The sequence below is a fragment of the Camelus bactrianus genome, chromosome 5 (assembly GCF_048773025.1).
Source record: "Camelus bactrianus isolate YW-2024 breed Bactrian camel chromosome 5, ASM4877302v1, whole genome shotgun sequence".
Classification (NCBI taxonomy): Eukaryota; Metazoa; Chordata; class Mammalia; order Artiodactyla; family Camelidae; genus Camelus; species Camelus bactrianus.
The window spans coordinates 101444985-101461620 of NC_133543.1; the positions used below are offsets into that span (position 1 = coordinate 101444985).

Sequence of the window (16636 nt, forward strand, 5' to 3'; positions counted from 1 at the left end):
CTTTGTGTCCTTTGAAGGCTTGAAACAACGTGCTGGCATGTGGGCACAGAGTAGATGTGATAAAAGCCATTTACAACCCTGGCCTGTTTTTTTTCTTTTTTCTTTCTGTTAGGGGCATGATTTATGATGACTCAAGGATAAAGTTATACAATTGGAGATGCGGACATTTCGCATGAATATAACCATCAAAGACAAAACAACAAACAAAGTTTCACTCAGTAAACACTTTTTGAGCCCTCATGTATACCAGGCACTTCTTGTTGTGCAGAGAGTGTTGTGTGCTGAGTACTCAGTGCAGAGGTCCACCAGGCGCTCCTCTAAAGATGTTGCGTATATAATCTCTTCTCTCGGCAAACCTGTGAAGCAGGCGCGGTCATTATCACCAGTTGATAGGTGGGGAAACTGAATAGCGAAACAATTGCTCGAGGTCACACAGCTGCTAAGGGGCAGAGCTAAGGTGCAGATGCGGGCAGTTTAAGTGTGCACTTCAGAGCGGCGTGGTCACGGTTCTCATCCTACCCCCGCTGGCCCCAAGTCTTCCTTCTCCTAGTGAGTTTCTTCCTCTTCCTTCCTTTCTCTTCTTTTGCTCTTTTTTGAGTTGCAGAATTGTGAGAAAAGATGGGGAAGGCATGGGAGGGGAGAAAAGAGGTTGGAGGACCAGGAGCATTTGGGGACTTTGGGAGCAGCTATGACGTATGTGGGAATTGGCTAAAGAATGAAAGACAACTACTTGGAAATAATCTTTGGTGACTGGAAGGTGTTGCCCTAATCAAGACACTGTGCAGGGCCCAGCCCACCCAGGTCAGGGCTTTTTAAGAGTAATTAAGGGTGTAACTGCCATTGATCAGGGGAGACAGAGCAGCACCCCTCAAGCACAGTATTGTAAGGTGAAAGTTTGCTTTCTGAGAGTTAAAAGTTACAGTCAACCCGACAGAGCAGACCCGACTGTGTAAAGTCGCTTCAAGGCTGCAGAAGAAACACTGGAGACAGGCATCCGCCTCCTCCTCTGAGAGAACCTTGGAAAGAAAGGGAAGGGAGGAAAATGGAGGAGATGTGCGTCAGTGGTTGAACTTGGGGTGGAGCGCATCACCAGGACAAAAGTTCGGAGGAGTTCTGGGAGAAATCTGGCAGGCAGGACCCTGGAAGGGCAGAGAAGCTCACCAGGGGCCAGTGGGCGGTGCCAGGTGGGAGCTGGAGAGGAGGGGAGCCCTGGGGCGAGTGCAGGGCAGACCCTGCTCCTCCTGCAGGGTGGGGAGGGGCCCCAGAACATCAGCATCTCCTGTCACACTCTGCCCCGATGGGCCCCCAGGTTCAGTCTTGCGTGTTTCAGGAAGGGACATCCCAGGAGTCATTGGAGAGGGTTGTGTGTTAAAAGACAAGACCAGACAAAACAAAGAAGCAAAAACCTGGAAAGAAACACTCTGCCCAATACAAAAAAGAATATATTTATATGTAAATATACAATTGAGTCCCTAGGCTGTCTGCCAGAAATTAACACAACATGGTAAAACAACTATACTTCAATCAAACAAACAAAAACTTTTCCCAGTGGTGAAGTTCCTGGCCGTGTCTATGGCCAATTCCTCCCAAATCTACGCTTCTGTTACAGAAAAGCACAATGTCCGTAAGGTTAAACTCTGTCTCTCCTCCTAGTCTCGGCCTCAAAGCCTTTGACCTCAGACACACACAATCCATGACCCACCCAGCCATGGTGGGCAGCATCTGAGGTGGCTCTACTGACCCACCCCTCATCTTCACACCCTGTGTCGTCCCCTCCTCTTGAGAGTGGACTTGGTGACTTGCTTGTAATGGACACGGTACAGCAGAAGGGATGGACTGCCACTCTGGAGATTAGGTTATAGAAAGACTGTGGCTTCTGTTCTAGGCGTGTGCTGTCTCTTTCTGTCTCTCAAATTGCTCGTCTTGGGGGAAGCCAGCTTCTATGTGATGAGGCAGCACTGTGGAGGCACCAGGTGAGTGAACTTGAACGTGAATATTCTGAGGCCACCAACAGTCGTTGAGGGGGCCTGGCAGTGGAACTGTAAGTCCTAGTTGAGTCTTTTTTTTTTTTTAAATTAAAAATTTTTTCATTAAAAAAATTTAAATTTTGTTTTTTTGTTTACAGGGGGTAATTAGGTTTATTTATTTATTTAATGGAGGTACTGGGACCTTGTGCATGCTAAACACGTGCTCTACCCTTCCCCCGCCCACCCCCCAGGTTGAGTCTTGACATGACCACAATCTCTTGAGAGACTTTGAGCCACAACCACCCACCTAAGCTGTGCCTGGATTCTTGACCCACAGAAACTGAAAAATTATGTCTTTGTTGCTTTAAGCCATCAGGTTTTGGGTGTAATTTGTTAAGCAACAGTACATAATCACCCACCACCTGAACTACCGTTTTAAGAAAGCCACAGACCTCTCTCTTCCCTCTCTCATTCTCTCCTTCCCGGCTCAAGGATAAGACAACACGAACTCTGATTCAGAACTGCAGAAGGAGGGTTTATTCTGAGTCATCAGCAAATGTCTTTCAATGAAACAGTTGTGACAAGAAACAAGAGAAACATTTGAGATAAGCTCCTGATTCATAGTGCCACTGAGACTCCAGACGAACATTATGTCCATGAAAAAGGAGCGACAGGAGATCGAGGAAGATTGCTCTGAGATGAAAACCACTAATTCAAATTTTAAGATGAAATTGACAGAGTGATTGGAGATTGCGGAAAATCAAATCAGTGATTTAAAAAACCAGAGAAAATTTCTCATACTCAGAGTATAAAAGGGACAAAAAGATGCACGTAAAGAAAAGTAACATGGGAGAGAGATTCAGAACATTCATTGTATCGTAGGAGAAATAAGAGCAGAGAGAATGTAATATGTAAACACGGAAACAATACAAAATAAGTTCTGTTGTGGATGGAATTGTGTCCCCCAGCAAATCCGTATGTTGAAGCCCTAACCTCCTGTGTGACCCTATTGGAGGGGGGCCTCTAAGGAGCTGGTTTGATTAGATGAGGTCGTAAGTGGGAGGGGTGTGGATCCGATGAAACGGACGTCCTTATAGAGGAGAGGAGTCGGTAGGGACCTCTCTCCCCAGGCACACAGAGGAAAGGCCATACGAACACCTGGTGAGATGGTGGCCCTACAAGCTGGGAGCAGAGGCCTCAGAATGCAGCCTACTTTCTTAGCACTTTGATCTTGGACTTCCCGGTCTCCAGAACTGTGAGAAAGAAATTTGTTTTTGTAAGCCACCCCCATGCTATTTTATGCTATTTTTATGCTATTTTATTACGGAAGCCCATAACAAAAGAGGCTGTGGGGCATTTCCTGAGCTGAAGGATGTCTTTCCCCCAAATTAAAACTCTCTTTAAGCACCTTTAAAAACTGAAAATTGTCTTTAAAATTAAATATTCTTCAAGAGATTCTTTGAAAAGATAGAAACATACCAGAATATATACTGATGACATTTTGGTATTTTAAGGATAAAGGAACAACTCTCAAAGTTTACAGTGGAAAAACCACATTAGCTAGTTGGCAGCAGTTTTCTTCCTATAATAAAGTGGCACAAAGCGACAGAAAAATGTCCACAAAGTTTTGGGAGAGAAATATTATAACCCAATAACTTAATTCTCCACCAGTCTAGTGATCATGTGTGGGGAGTCAGAGATCTTCAGTCATGAAAGGACTTGAAGAATCTTTCATAAACATCATCTCTTGAGAAAAAAATTATTTAAAAATGACTCCAGTTGATTAAGGAAAAATTAAACATTACAATTAAGAACTCAAGAATTGAGATGTTTAAAGAAAAGTGGGTAAAATTTGTTTTAAAAAAAATAGTAAAAAAAGGAAGTGATCTGAGGGTATCAAAGTCGTAAGCTGAGCACACAGGCACTAAGCACCCTCAATGCCAAGTTCAGAGAGATGCCAGTGGTGGGGAGCCCGCCTCTTCCCGGCCGGGAGGTCTGAGGGCTGCCCACTGGCCCTTCGGGAGGAGTGAGGAAGCTGACAGTTTGTGGCTTTCTGAGTTAAGGGAGAAAGTGTATCCCTCTCCCTCCCTAGAAGGAGGGAGGGGGGTGGTTGGGTCGGGGATCCCAAGGCCAAAGCAGGGGTCTCAAGAGAGTCACCAAAGGATTAGGGGACCTGCAGGAAGTAGGGCTGCCATTTGCTCCCTTGGTGATCTGCCCTCATTACCACCTGAGATGTAGAGGGAGCTGCAGAGAGATGGTGGGACCAAAGGGTGGAGGAGCAGCGCCCTGCACTCCATCGTCCACCTGGCCAAGGAGACGAGCATCCTGCAAGTGAGCTGGACGGATGGACAGAACGGGGAGCGGCTGGGCCTGGGCCAGAGCCCGCTCCAGGGGCTCCTTCCCAGTGAAGCAGCACATAGAACACACACACACACACCCCCCCCCTAGTCCTCTGCACATTGACCTATAAGGTTAATATGACTTCAATCCAAATCCAAGAGAGGTTTCCTTTCTTCATGGAACTTGATTCTAGCATTTATACAGAGTAAGAATCAAGAGCAAGAACAGCAAAGCCATGCTTGATGAAAACCAAGGGCGGAGAACTTGCTCTAAGGGAAATTAAGACTCACTATAAAGCCACCGTCATTAAGGCCATGTGGTGCTGGCACAAGAATAGACCAACAGAGCAATAAAGAGGCCAGCGGTCAGCCTCGAACAGCGCCCGCCGAGGAAGAGGGCGCTGCATCCGGGCGCCGGGAGGGAAAACGAGGCAGACGTGGGGGAGGAAGGAGAACGGCTGGCGCCTGACGCATGCGCACAGCCAGCCGCTCCCGGTTCGACCCTCCTCCGGGACAGAGACGCGGATCGGACCCAGGGGCCGGGCGCGGTGGCGGTGGGTACAGGCGCCTCGCTGGCGCGCTCCTCCCTCCTGTCCCCGCTGCTCTTCGCTGGGCTGCAGGTGCACAGCCGCCAACTGGCCTCCACCGAGTGGCTCCCCATCCAGGGCGGCCTGCTTGGTTCCCGCCTTTTCGCCTTCTCTCTCGCTGCCTTCAGTAATCTGGAGAATCCTGTCTTTGGCAAAGGATTCCAAGGGAAGATCTTCCCTGAGATTCTCCTCTGCCTCCTGTTGGTCCTCTTCGCCTCTGGCCTCATCGACCGAGTCTGCTGTCACCACCTGCTTCACCTTCTCCATGGTTGGGTCGGCTCTACATCAACCAGATCTCTTCCCCTCTGTACCAGGCAGCAGCTCCAGGCCTCACACCGGCCAGGGCTACAGGCAAGGGCAAAAAGAGAAACTGACCCTGAATGTCTAATAAAGTTGATTCTTTGTTAAAAAAAAAAAGAGAGTGTAGCGGATCTAGACCAGACTTACACATATGGTGGCACGGCAGGGGTGGGAGCATTTGAGCAAACTGACCTGAGATGATGTTACATCTTTATGTAAATAAATAAACAAACAAATAAGTACATTTGGCCTGTATCTCAATCTATATTCAGTTTTCCCCCAGGTAGATTGTAGAGAGAAGAAAAAAAAAAAAAAAAAGAAAGCTTCTAGGTATTACCTTAGGTTGGGAACAAGCAGAACACAAAAATCGATTAATTGTATTCTATTTAAATTAATAAATTCTCTTTATCAAAAGTTCCTGTTAAGAGAGAAAAAAGCAAGGCATAGAATGGGGAAAGATACTAGCAAAATGTAAAACAGACAAAGTTCTCATCTTCAGATCATATAAAGAATTCCTACAAATCAATTAGGAAAAGGGAGACAACGAAGTCACAAAATGGACAAGAATCTTGACTGGATCCTCCACAAAACAGGATATCCAAATAACACTAAATAAATGAAAGGAGCAGCATAATCTCACTAACCAACCAAAAAATGTGAAGTAAAGCCACACTAAAATACCTCTACACTGCCACCAGAATGCTTGCTAGTGTTTTTAATGATCTGGGGCAATGTGGATTTCCAAAAACTATGAGGGTCCAACCACTTCGGAAAACTGAGATTATCTACTCAAGTTGAAGACATGCGTATAGTGAAACAAAAATCTCACGCCGAGGCAAATGTGCTCACATTCCCATCAAAGGACACGTTCAGGAATGTTTGTAGCAGCATTATTCCCAAAGCTTCAAACCAGAAGCAGTCTGACTGTCCATCAAGAGTAGACTGGATAAAGGTCGTGTGTTCCTACGACGGAAAAGACGCAGCCATGAAGAGTTGCCTGCAGCAGGTGTTCGTCGCCCACAAGCATCGTGCTGAATAGTTGAAAGCTGCCAGACACCAAAGAGTAAATTCTGTATGACACCATTTACTTAAAGATGAAAAAAATGGGGGAAAGTAAACTGGGGATTGAAGTCAAGACAGTGGTTGCCTTTTTTAGGAAGAGAGGAGGGAGTAACTGGGAAACTTCAGATAGTATTTTATTTCTTGAATTGGTTGGTGGTTACAAGGGTGTTAGTGATGATTCACTGAGCAGTTGTGTGTGTTTGTGTGTGAAGTTTTGTTTGTGTCTTATATTTCATAATATAAAAAAAAGAAATAGACTGTCTTGAAAAAAGCAACTGAAACAGATACCATACAGAAATGTTCAGAGGAGCTTTTCTGAGAGTTTCTTCACATTTTGAAACCAAACAAAGACCTGATTTGGGGAAGGTGGAGTATGGGTGGAGGAACCCCAGACAGCAGAAGAGTGAGACATTGCACTGTGGACATCAGGAGGCTCCACGGGGACTGACCCAGGGTTGAAGTGTCGCTTAGCTCACCTTCCAGACCCCTTAGTCAAAGGTCAGCCTGTCAGCCAATGAGCATCTGGTTTGGATGCTATTTGGTGCCCCCAAGATTGCCCAGTCCTTTCCTCCTCTTCCTCATTGACCTGTCAACTGTGGGAAACTCACTCTTAGTGGTCTGGGAACTCAGAAGCCCACTGGAAAGAGAACTCTTACAAACCAGTAAAAAAAGGTAGGCAACCCAGTAGAAAAATGGACAAGAGACTTGCAGTTAGAACACGTCTGGACTGAGATAAAACTGGACGGAAATCAGTAGGAAGTTGCCCAATGTCCGGGGTAGGGTAGATGTGCCTTCCACTATCATGTAATAAATACACAGGTGTAGCAGGTACGTATTGCACTTTGTAGCATGTAAACCAACAACGACACAGTCTTTTCAAATGCCCGTGTTCCATGGACATGTGTTCGGATCATAGGCCATATAGAAAATATTAATACATTTTCAGAGAAATGTATTTATATTCTCTGATGGCGAGTGAATAAAATGAAAATATAACAATATCTCTAGATAAGCAAAAGTCATCAAAGCACTTGGATATTCAGAACAAACAAAAGCAGTTTTTAGATGAATAACCCAAATTTTATAGGAGAAATCGAATCAGTGACCAGAAGTTATTTCAAATGAATGACAGGGAGGGCACTGCGTACGGGAGGCAGCCAAAGTTACCATTAGAAGAAAATTCAGAGTATTCAATGCTTTTATTATGGAACACAAAAGAAGGAAGATAAAGGAATTAAGCATTCACCTCAACAGCAGAGAAAGTAAAACAAAAATAAGACCAAGGAGGCAAAAATGTAGGACTAATAAATTTAGAAAATAATGACATAGAATAAATAGGACAATAGTTAAGATGATTTAAAAATTCAACATTATTTTGAAAAATGATTTGAAAATACCTCTAGCAAGATCAGTAAAAAACCAAGAACACAAGCACGATGATAATAAACTTAGGAAAAGAGGCTAAAACTAGGTTTAGTTTTTGTTTCTTTTCATTTTCCCAAAAAGTCTTAATGAAATTGGTGGTTTTTCAGGAAAAGAAACAAAAACTAAATAATGAAGGCATAGTTACCACAGGACATCAGTTCTGCCTTTGAAACTAGAAAAGGCTGTCAAAGAAATATTTTAAAAAAGCCAAAATAAAACACAGCAAACATAATAGCAAATCATAGCAATAATGACAAAGTTAGACCAACATCAATTACAAATATAATTCCAAAAATCTTATGTAAAATATTGACAAATCAAATCCAGAAACGTGTTGAAAGAATACTTCATGTGACCAAGTAGGGTTAATTGTAGGGTTGCAACGTTTGTTTAGCTTTAAAAAACATACTAATACATTGTCTCATAATATGTCAGATGAGAATACAATCCAATCATCGCAGTAGATACTAACCTCTGTTATAACTCTCACAGCTATTTCTTATTAAAACTTCCAGGGAACTAGATCAAAAAGTACTTTCTTACATAACAGAGATGATCTTTCTAAAAGTAACAATCAACTTAATATTTAATGCTGAAATAGAGATTGTTCTTACTACGGCCAAGAACAAAACAGGCCAGCAGACTACGTACCATGACATCTTCCGTGTCTCAGTCTGGAATCACCTGAGAGGAGGCATCAGACAGATGGGGCTCAAAGTGCCAGCTTCGTTACTGGGGAGCCAGCTGAAGTAGGAGCCTTTAGATCTGAAGCCAGAGGCGCTTGCTAGCAGTCCCTGTATTAGGCAGTACACACAGTCCCTGGCAGGCCTGACCCTCCCTTCCCACCCCGCCCCAACAAGGACTGACCCTTCCTGGGAAGCAGAGAGACCATGGATAGGCAGACCCCAGATGAATCCAGAAGGGGTTAAGCCATGCGAGTGAATTCTTTCTCCCAGGGACACCAGTCAAGTGCTCCCAAGGAGAAAGAAAGACATGACGTCAGAAGGCGACCGGGACCATCCCACAAGCACAGGTTTTGGTGTCTGGAAGCCTGAAGCCAACGGGAGCTCTGACAGTATTCTATGTTCTTCAACAAGTTTTAGCCAGTGTGATGAGTCAGGAAAAGAAATAAGAACAATATAAATATTAAACAAAACAAAACAAAACAAAAAGAGCAACCATTGGTTCCAGATGATACAACTATTTGCAAAATCTAAGTGAACCAACTGAAAAAACAACCAGCCTTAGTTAGAACTTATAAAAATGTTCATTAAGCTAGCCAATTGTGCTTCCCAAATTAAAAAAAAAAAAGTGTTCCATATGCCAGCAAGGTGTATAAGAGAGAATCCTGGAAAAGTAAATTCACACCAATGCCTAGGAAATTCAGTAAAAGAAGCATATTGAGAGAACGCTTGCCTTTCCAGATGGCCAAATACGTGGTAGAGCCTCCACAGTTCTCCTAAGTGTGGCAGCGGCAAAAGATTCCATGGAAGATCGATGGAAGAAAATAGGACGTTTGGAAACAGAAATGATAAATAGGTTTAGGAAATAGTGGCATTTAATTCATCAAGAAGGAAAAGACTTAACAATAAATGGAGTTGGGAAAGCTGGAAAAACAAAAAGTTAAATTTGTCATATTATGCACCAAAAGAAGTCTCAGATGATTAAAAAAGTTAAATAGTGAAAACAAAATCATATAGCCACTAAAGGAGAGTACAAAACATATTTTATTACCTTGGGCTGAAGAAGAACTCCTTAAATACTAAAACAAAGACAGGATATAGAAGAAGACAGCTCTGCTCAAAAATGCAATTTTAAACTTCTAAATATAAAAAAGCTCCAAAAACAAATGGAAAGAGCACTTGTGAGAGCTATATCAGAGCATTGAGCCTTCACATGTAAAGGGTTTCTTACTATTCAATAAGCACAACTCCAAGTCTCCAACGGTAAAAGGGGCCAAGGACATTTAGAGCCATCTCACAAAAAAGAAGTTAAAATGTCAGTAAATCTCTTAAAGTGATGTTAAACTTCACTAATATTCAGAGAAATGCAAATTAAAACCAGACATTACATTGACAAGGCTTTTAAAATGTGTGCGTTTGCGCATTGAGGTGACTACAGGGAAAGGGGCATTTATGTACATTTCTGGTGGGCATACAGTTTTCAGAGGGCAGAATGTTACAGCATGATTTTATTTTTGGTGAAGTATATACGAAACTGTTCTTGGAGAAAGATTGGAAGGACGGATTCCAAATGTTAACGTGGTTCTCTCTAAATGAGTATGTTTGAATATCTGTATTATCTCACTTTTCTACAGTAAAATAATGCTTTTAGAATCATGCTGAAAAAGTACCCCTTCCCCCCAAATACATAAATGAGAATAGTTTAGAAAACTTTGAGGAACGTGTAAAAGATGGAACTCCCCTAGAAGGTGCAAAGTGGCAGTGATCAGCAGTGTGGTACAGGGTTTGGAAATGACAGACCTGTGGAGCAGAGGACATGGCTGAGAGCTAGTTCTGACAGAGAGTGGATCTTAAAATTGTTGAAGCTGAAAAACTGTCATTTGGAGGATTGCCAGCCATTTCTGGGGTGGGATATTTTCTTTGGGAGGGACCACTTGATGAACCCCTGCAAGTAGGAAATAACCCAAATATCCTACAATAGAGAATTGGCTGAATAAATTGTGGTACATTGATTTGGTGGAATTCTGTATCCCCGTGCAAATCTGTTAGGACAGATTATTTCATGGCGTGGAAATTTGTTTTACAGTTCACTGTTAAGTGAAAATCTGGTTTCAAAGTTGAATGCATATTGTGATCCAATATTTGTAAAAAAAAAAAAAACCTAAAACTATATTTATTTAAAGACTTGAAGGATGTATTTTATTTTATTCTGTTCACTTATCTGCATTATCCTTTTTTCTATAATGAGGATCTATTTATTTTATAAGAAAACACGTAAGAGATATGGCTTATATGCAGTTTATGTAAAAATGTAAAAAAGGAGACAATGGTTTTCAGGTCAGTAAGACTCAGCTCTCAAATGACTAAATGAGTCAATACATTCAAGAAAATGTCAGTTAGGCAAAATGCTCACAGGAGCCTCTCAATCCTGGCCAGGGGACAAGACCTCTGGGCTCTGGACTCCAAATGGTAATGACTCACGGGCAAAACCGTTCATTTTGCGAGAAGGAAGCTTGAGGCCGCCCTCACCAGGCGTCGTGAGCTATCTGCATCGTTTTACTAGCTGTCTAGGTTTGTTATAAGGAGTTGACTCACATGGTGATGGAGACTAAGTCCATGACCTGCGCTCTGTAAGCTGGAGACTCAGCAGGGCTGGTGGTGGAGCTCTGGTCTGAGTCCAAAGGCCTGAGAACCAGGAGAACCAGTGGTGTAAGGCCTCGTCCAGGGGAGGGAAAAACCGACGTCCCAGCCCAGTCGGGCAGAGGGAGCACACGCCCCTTCCTCTGCCACTTTGCTCTGTGCAGGTCCTCCGTGGATTTGGTGATGTCCACCCACATGGGGAGCGCCACCTGCTTTACTCGCTCTCCCAACTCAGATACTAGTCTTCTCTGGAAACACCCTCGGACATGCTAGAAGTGATGAGTGACCAGATCTCTGACCACTCTGAGGCTCAGTCAAGTGACACATAAAGTTAGCCACCCCAGGGACAGACCTGTAACTGTGAGACTGCAGAGGTTCGAGCAGGCTTCTATTCTAAGAGGTAAAACTTATATAGAGGGAAAAGTCCTGCAGAAAGGGGGAAGGAATGATGGTGCCGACGGGCTGGTCCTCAGAGTGAGCTGGGGCCCTGGGCTCCGGCAGAAGGACCACAGCTGGTGTTGGAGGCGGAGGAGGGATGGATGCGCCAAAGGCAGAGGTGAGTTTGCCCCGAGGTCCAGATGAGTGATGGATGAGGGCTGATGGTGTCTTTTCTTTGAGTGAAGTAAGAGTCAAGGTCATCTGCTGACACGGGGGGAGAGATGATGGGGTAGCGAGCTGGGACACAGCAGTGCCAACTAGAACATGGGGTGAGGTAGCTGGCTAGGAGCCGAGGAAATCTGTGCATGGCACTGAGAGCCTGTGACTTTAGTGGCACCTACAGGAGGGGAAGCTTCCTGCTTTGAGCCCATCCCCCGCCTTCTGTCCTCTGACCACAGAGGACTAAGGAGAGTCATGGTTTATCTTTCACTTACCCTTAATCCCAAAGAACCGTCTTTGTGAGCCCCCTTGTCGGCTACAAAGGCTTGTAGGGCAAGCTTTCTGGCTCCGGGGCCAACTTGATAAAAATATGTAATAAAGGGCTTCCTGAGCTTGGGCAATCGGTGGTGGCGGCGGGGTGGCAGGGGAGAAGACGTCTTGTCGTAGTAACCAGAGGACTCTGTGCTGGTGGCTTTTGAATGGAGTCTTAAGGAATGGGCAGAATTTTGGTAGGTGGAAAGGTTCCCTCCCAGATGGAGGGAAGAGAGCGAGCAAAGGGACCCAGAGCGACCGCCAGCTGTGTGGACCAGCCAGCAGAGTGGAAGGCGTGGGGAAGGGGCCTTGGTCTGCAAGCGGGGTCATAAGTGCCAGGAATCAGCTGCGGACGAGCCACTACTCAATCTTTTTGGAGGCAGCTCATGAAACGGCATTTAGGAAGATGAATTTGGCATGGTTTGTAGGAATCGGGAGGAGGCTCCGGTGTCAGAGATCCCTAGGAAAAGCGGCTAATGAGTGGCAAAACAATGCGATTAAACAATCTATGTGATTATGCATGTGAACTTCTAATTTTAAATCCAGCACCCTAATTAAGCATAAATTATTTTGCCATTCAAATGTATTCTGGCTTGAAGCTTCCTCTCCGTTGGTGGTGAGAGGGGAGGAGGGCGGAGGGGAAGTAACCCCAAGTCAGCAATCAGAATTATCTATAGCTCCCCCTGAAGAGCTCCGAAGGCACACAGCCGTTCCCCGGGCCGCGTATCTTCAAACTGTGCTCTCCGTTTACCATCCCGGCTGATTTATAGCTTCTTTGAGAGGCTGCTGTTCTGGATGTGGACTGTGTTCTTTGCCTGTGATGGTTCCTGGTCAGCTCCCTCAGTCCTCCCCAAGTCTTCAGCCTGCAAGGTGCACTGGAAGACAGTCTCTCAGGGTGCAGTGGTCCCCGTGACTCGAGTAAGTCAGAAGCCCAGGATCACCGCGAAGAATTTCCAGGCACCAACCAAGGTCGTCTAGGATGCTCAAGGAGAGTCTGGGAGGAAACCAGGGTTTAATTTTGGACTTAAGTTAGGGTTGCCCATATCCAAGGAGGGCGTTGAGGTGGCAGTTGGAGATCCACCCACCATCTTTAGTCTGAGGGAAAGATCCAGGCAAGAGCGAGGAGCTTGGGAGTCACCCACACTTGGGCGATACGTGAGACCTTTAGGTGGGGGGTTAACCAGGGAGCGAGTGCTGATGGAAAGGGGGTCGAGGACAAGAGCACAAGGAGAAAACTGGGGAGACAAGGCTGCCTGACAGGAGCGCTGCCTTGGGAGCTTGTGGGAAGGAGACGCTCCCTGGGGACGGAGCCCCACGAGCCCTGGGCTGGATCCAGCCCATTCCTGTCTCCGGGGCACGTTCCTACCTGGAAGCCGGCCAGTGAACACATGGGTCCACGAGCGTAGCTAAACCACCGCTGGAATGAGCCCCAAAAGACGGTGCCAGGTAGTTGGCTTTCCACATGAGGATTCACGCGTGACCAGAGAGAAGAAACTGCCTTCAAATGGATATTTAAAAACCCCCTCAACTCTGTTGAGATACTGTTTACATACAACACAACTGCCTCATTGGACGTGTATAAGTAAGTTTTGTCACCACACCACCAGTGAGATAGAGAACTCTCTCATCACCCAAAACACTCAGGTGGAAACAAAAAACCTGCCCTGCAGCCGTGGACGACTCCCGTGTGATGCGCTGGCAGCTTGGCTGGCGCGGCTTAGAGGCCGCGGAGCCTGAAACCGGCGGCCGACTGAGGAGGGACCTTGGCAGCTCACAAATGTTCGGAATCTAAATAATGCAGAGCAAGAGGCTTATTTTACCTCCTAAAGAGCACGTGGGTTTGGTCCGGCTTAGGAAGACTCCCTGCGGTGAGAACAGAGAGGTCGACCACTCTGTGACAGGACAGGTTTGTCCCCCTTGGACGGAGCACGCACTTCAGGCCCCTGCACTTAGAGGAAGGTGTGTGTGCTGGGGCCCAGGCTGTTGGCTGCCCAGGTAGTCGGCTCTGTTTCTGAGTGGCCTGGGCCCCCTCTCCCTGCCTCCCCGCCCCAGGAGCGGCGTTGGAGACCCTCCCCTGGATGAAGGCAAGAGCTCACGTCTGCCCGGGACTCCCTAACCAGCATGGGCCACCCAGCGGAGCTGGGTGAGGCTGTCTTCGGGATGCTGAGAAACCCACTCAGCTCCTTCACCCACCCCCCTGCAGGAAGAGGACCAGTAGTGAGGGGAGGAGCGGGAGAGATGACCTTGCACTGGCCACTCACAGAACTGCCCTCAGGGGCTTTCTCTCCACGGCAGGCCCCCAGCAAGAGGCTGCTGAGCCCAGGCTGCCCAGCAGGGGGCAGCAGCTGCCACACGCCAGTCCTGCTAACCCACAGCCTCCAATGGCTTCGTGGTCCAGCTCACACCCCGGCTCAGAGCACGAGTCGCTGAGGTTCTTGAGATGGTGACAGGGCGCACTCCCAGGATGCCGTGTCCATTTGTGAAGGAGGAGCGGGTCTAGCGTTAAGAGCTGGGACCACAAAGAGCCGTCAGGCTTTGGGGCTGGTCTGGGTCAGCATCTTACCAGCCGTGTGCCTTGGGCGTTGATGGATTTTTCTGGGCCTCGGTTGTCTCAGTTGTAAGATGGGAGGAACACAGCACTTTCTGGTGCTTTGAGCGGTGTGACCCACGGCGGGGATGCAGTGAATATTCCTCTTATGATGATGTGAACGTTGTTCAGCGAGGCATCAACATGGCGCCCTGAGTGTCCAGTGCATCTACCAGGACCCTGTGACCGTGGGCGTGACCTCTGTGGGGCAGGGCCTTCTCCCCCTTTCTTTCAGAAGACAACGGATCTATTTGCAGGTATTTTTCTCCCAGGAGATTTTTCTGTCATACCAGCCTCCCTGGGGGCCTGGATGGTGTGATAAACAGTGAGAAGCTCGATGCAGGGCAGAGGGCAGTGGCCTGGGTCTGTCCCTTCCTGCCGTGATGTGTGGTCTGTTTCCCCAACTGGGCTTGGATTAAATCATCTTTAAGGCTCATTCTAGCTCGGAAGCCTTTGATATCTGAACAAGGCAGTGTCCACCAAGGACGCTGAAGATAAGAAAAAATCAGCAAATATCTCTTCTGCCAACAAGACGTGAATTTCTGTTAAATTCCTGCTCCAAAGCCAGTTTTTCCTGCTGCTCCAAAGGGCAGGGCGGTGTTTCCAGTGGACCTAATCAAGCTGGACCCAGCTGCTGGCAAATAAGAGAATGGTCTTTGCTTCCTAAGGTAATGAGAACCAGTTGCCAGGTTGTTACACTTTGTTCCTTCCTGGAGGTTTGGGGAATCAAAACAAGCCAGCTTCTGAGCAGACCTGGGCAGTAACTGGGAAGACCAGATCAAAGTGTGTCTGAAAGTAAAGAGCCCATCTTTTCTTTCCCTTTTTAAAAAATTGTGGTAAAATATACAGAACATAAAATTTGCCATTTTAACCATTTCCGGGTGTATAGTTCAGTGGCTTCAAGTACAGACCCATCATTGGGCAGCCCTCACCACCGTCCACCCCCAGAACCCTGTTCATCTTCCCAACTGGAACCCTGTCCCCACTAAACGGTAACTTCCCTTTGCCTTCCCTCATCCCTCGGCACCCACCCTTCCCCCTCTGTCTCTGACTTTGACTCCTCCGGGCACCCCCTGTAAGTGGGATCGTGCACCCTTTGTCCTTTGTTGACTGGCTTGTTTCACTTCGCTTAATGTCTTCAAGCTTCATGCGTGTTGTAGCCTGGGTCAGAATTCCCTTCCTTTTAAAAACGGAATTATATTCCACTGTATGTGGAGACCACATTCTGTTTAGCGCTTCATCCGTCAGGGGGCATTTGGGTTGCTTCCACCTCTTGGCTACTGTGAGTAACGCTGCTGTGGACGTGGGTGCACGTGCACAGAGCCCACTCTGTGGCTCGCTTTCACTGTGGACCCCTAACCCTGCAGGGAAGCTGCAGAAGCTCCTGTTCCCAGACCTGGAACTCCCTGCAAACAAGGCAACTGCAGTCTGTTTGCTTTCTAAAACGCCCGGGCGTCTCCCAGGATGTTGTGTCCCAGAACAGAGAAGACATGATTGTGGGCTGGAAAACTGTAAGCCAGGAGTTCCTTCATGTCCATTTCCACCAAAATAGAATCTTCATGCGCTGCTTACAGCACCGTGTGTTAGAGTCAGCCCTGGGTTTGAGGATGCCGTCTGAATCCTAATGGGGCCTCGAAGACACATTAGCTCAGTTGTGAACACATCCGTGCCCCTCAGATAAGAACAGATGTGAACCTGTTGAAGAGCATCGTAGAGACACATTCTTCTGGAGCCTTCAGAAATCTGCCAGAAACCGTTGAGGCTTTGACTTATGTGTTTGTATTTCCTCCTTGGCAGAGATTGATAAGTTCAGCTGACTATTATTTTTTTTTTTAATTATTGGAGTTTAATTTAATTTAATTATTTATTTTTTAGTGGACATACTGGGGATTGAACCCAGGACCTCGTGCCTGCTAAGCACGTGCTCCATCACTGAGCTAGACCCACCCCATCACAGCTGGTTCTTACAGCCATGTCTGCATGTCTTTACGTGAATGTGTGAGGATGCCCATCTCCCAGTTTTGTTTGTTTTTCTGACAGGGGTACATGCTTCCTGTTCCTTTAAACGCTGCCACATTGAATTTTTTAGTTAAGCAAATTTAGTTAAAAGGAGAGAGAGTGGGCAAAAGACATGAAT

At 46.4% G+C, this 16636-nt stretch overlaps 1 pseudogene; it reads left to right on the plus strand.

Annotated features, from left to right (window-relative positions):
* The first annotated feature begins 4672 nt into the window (after positions 1–4672).
* Positions 4673–5267, plus strand: LOC105063563 (dolichyl-diphosphooligosaccharide--protein glycosyltransferase subunit KCP2 pseudogene; annotated as a pseudogene).
* Positions 5268–16636: the final 11369 nt, after the last annotated feature.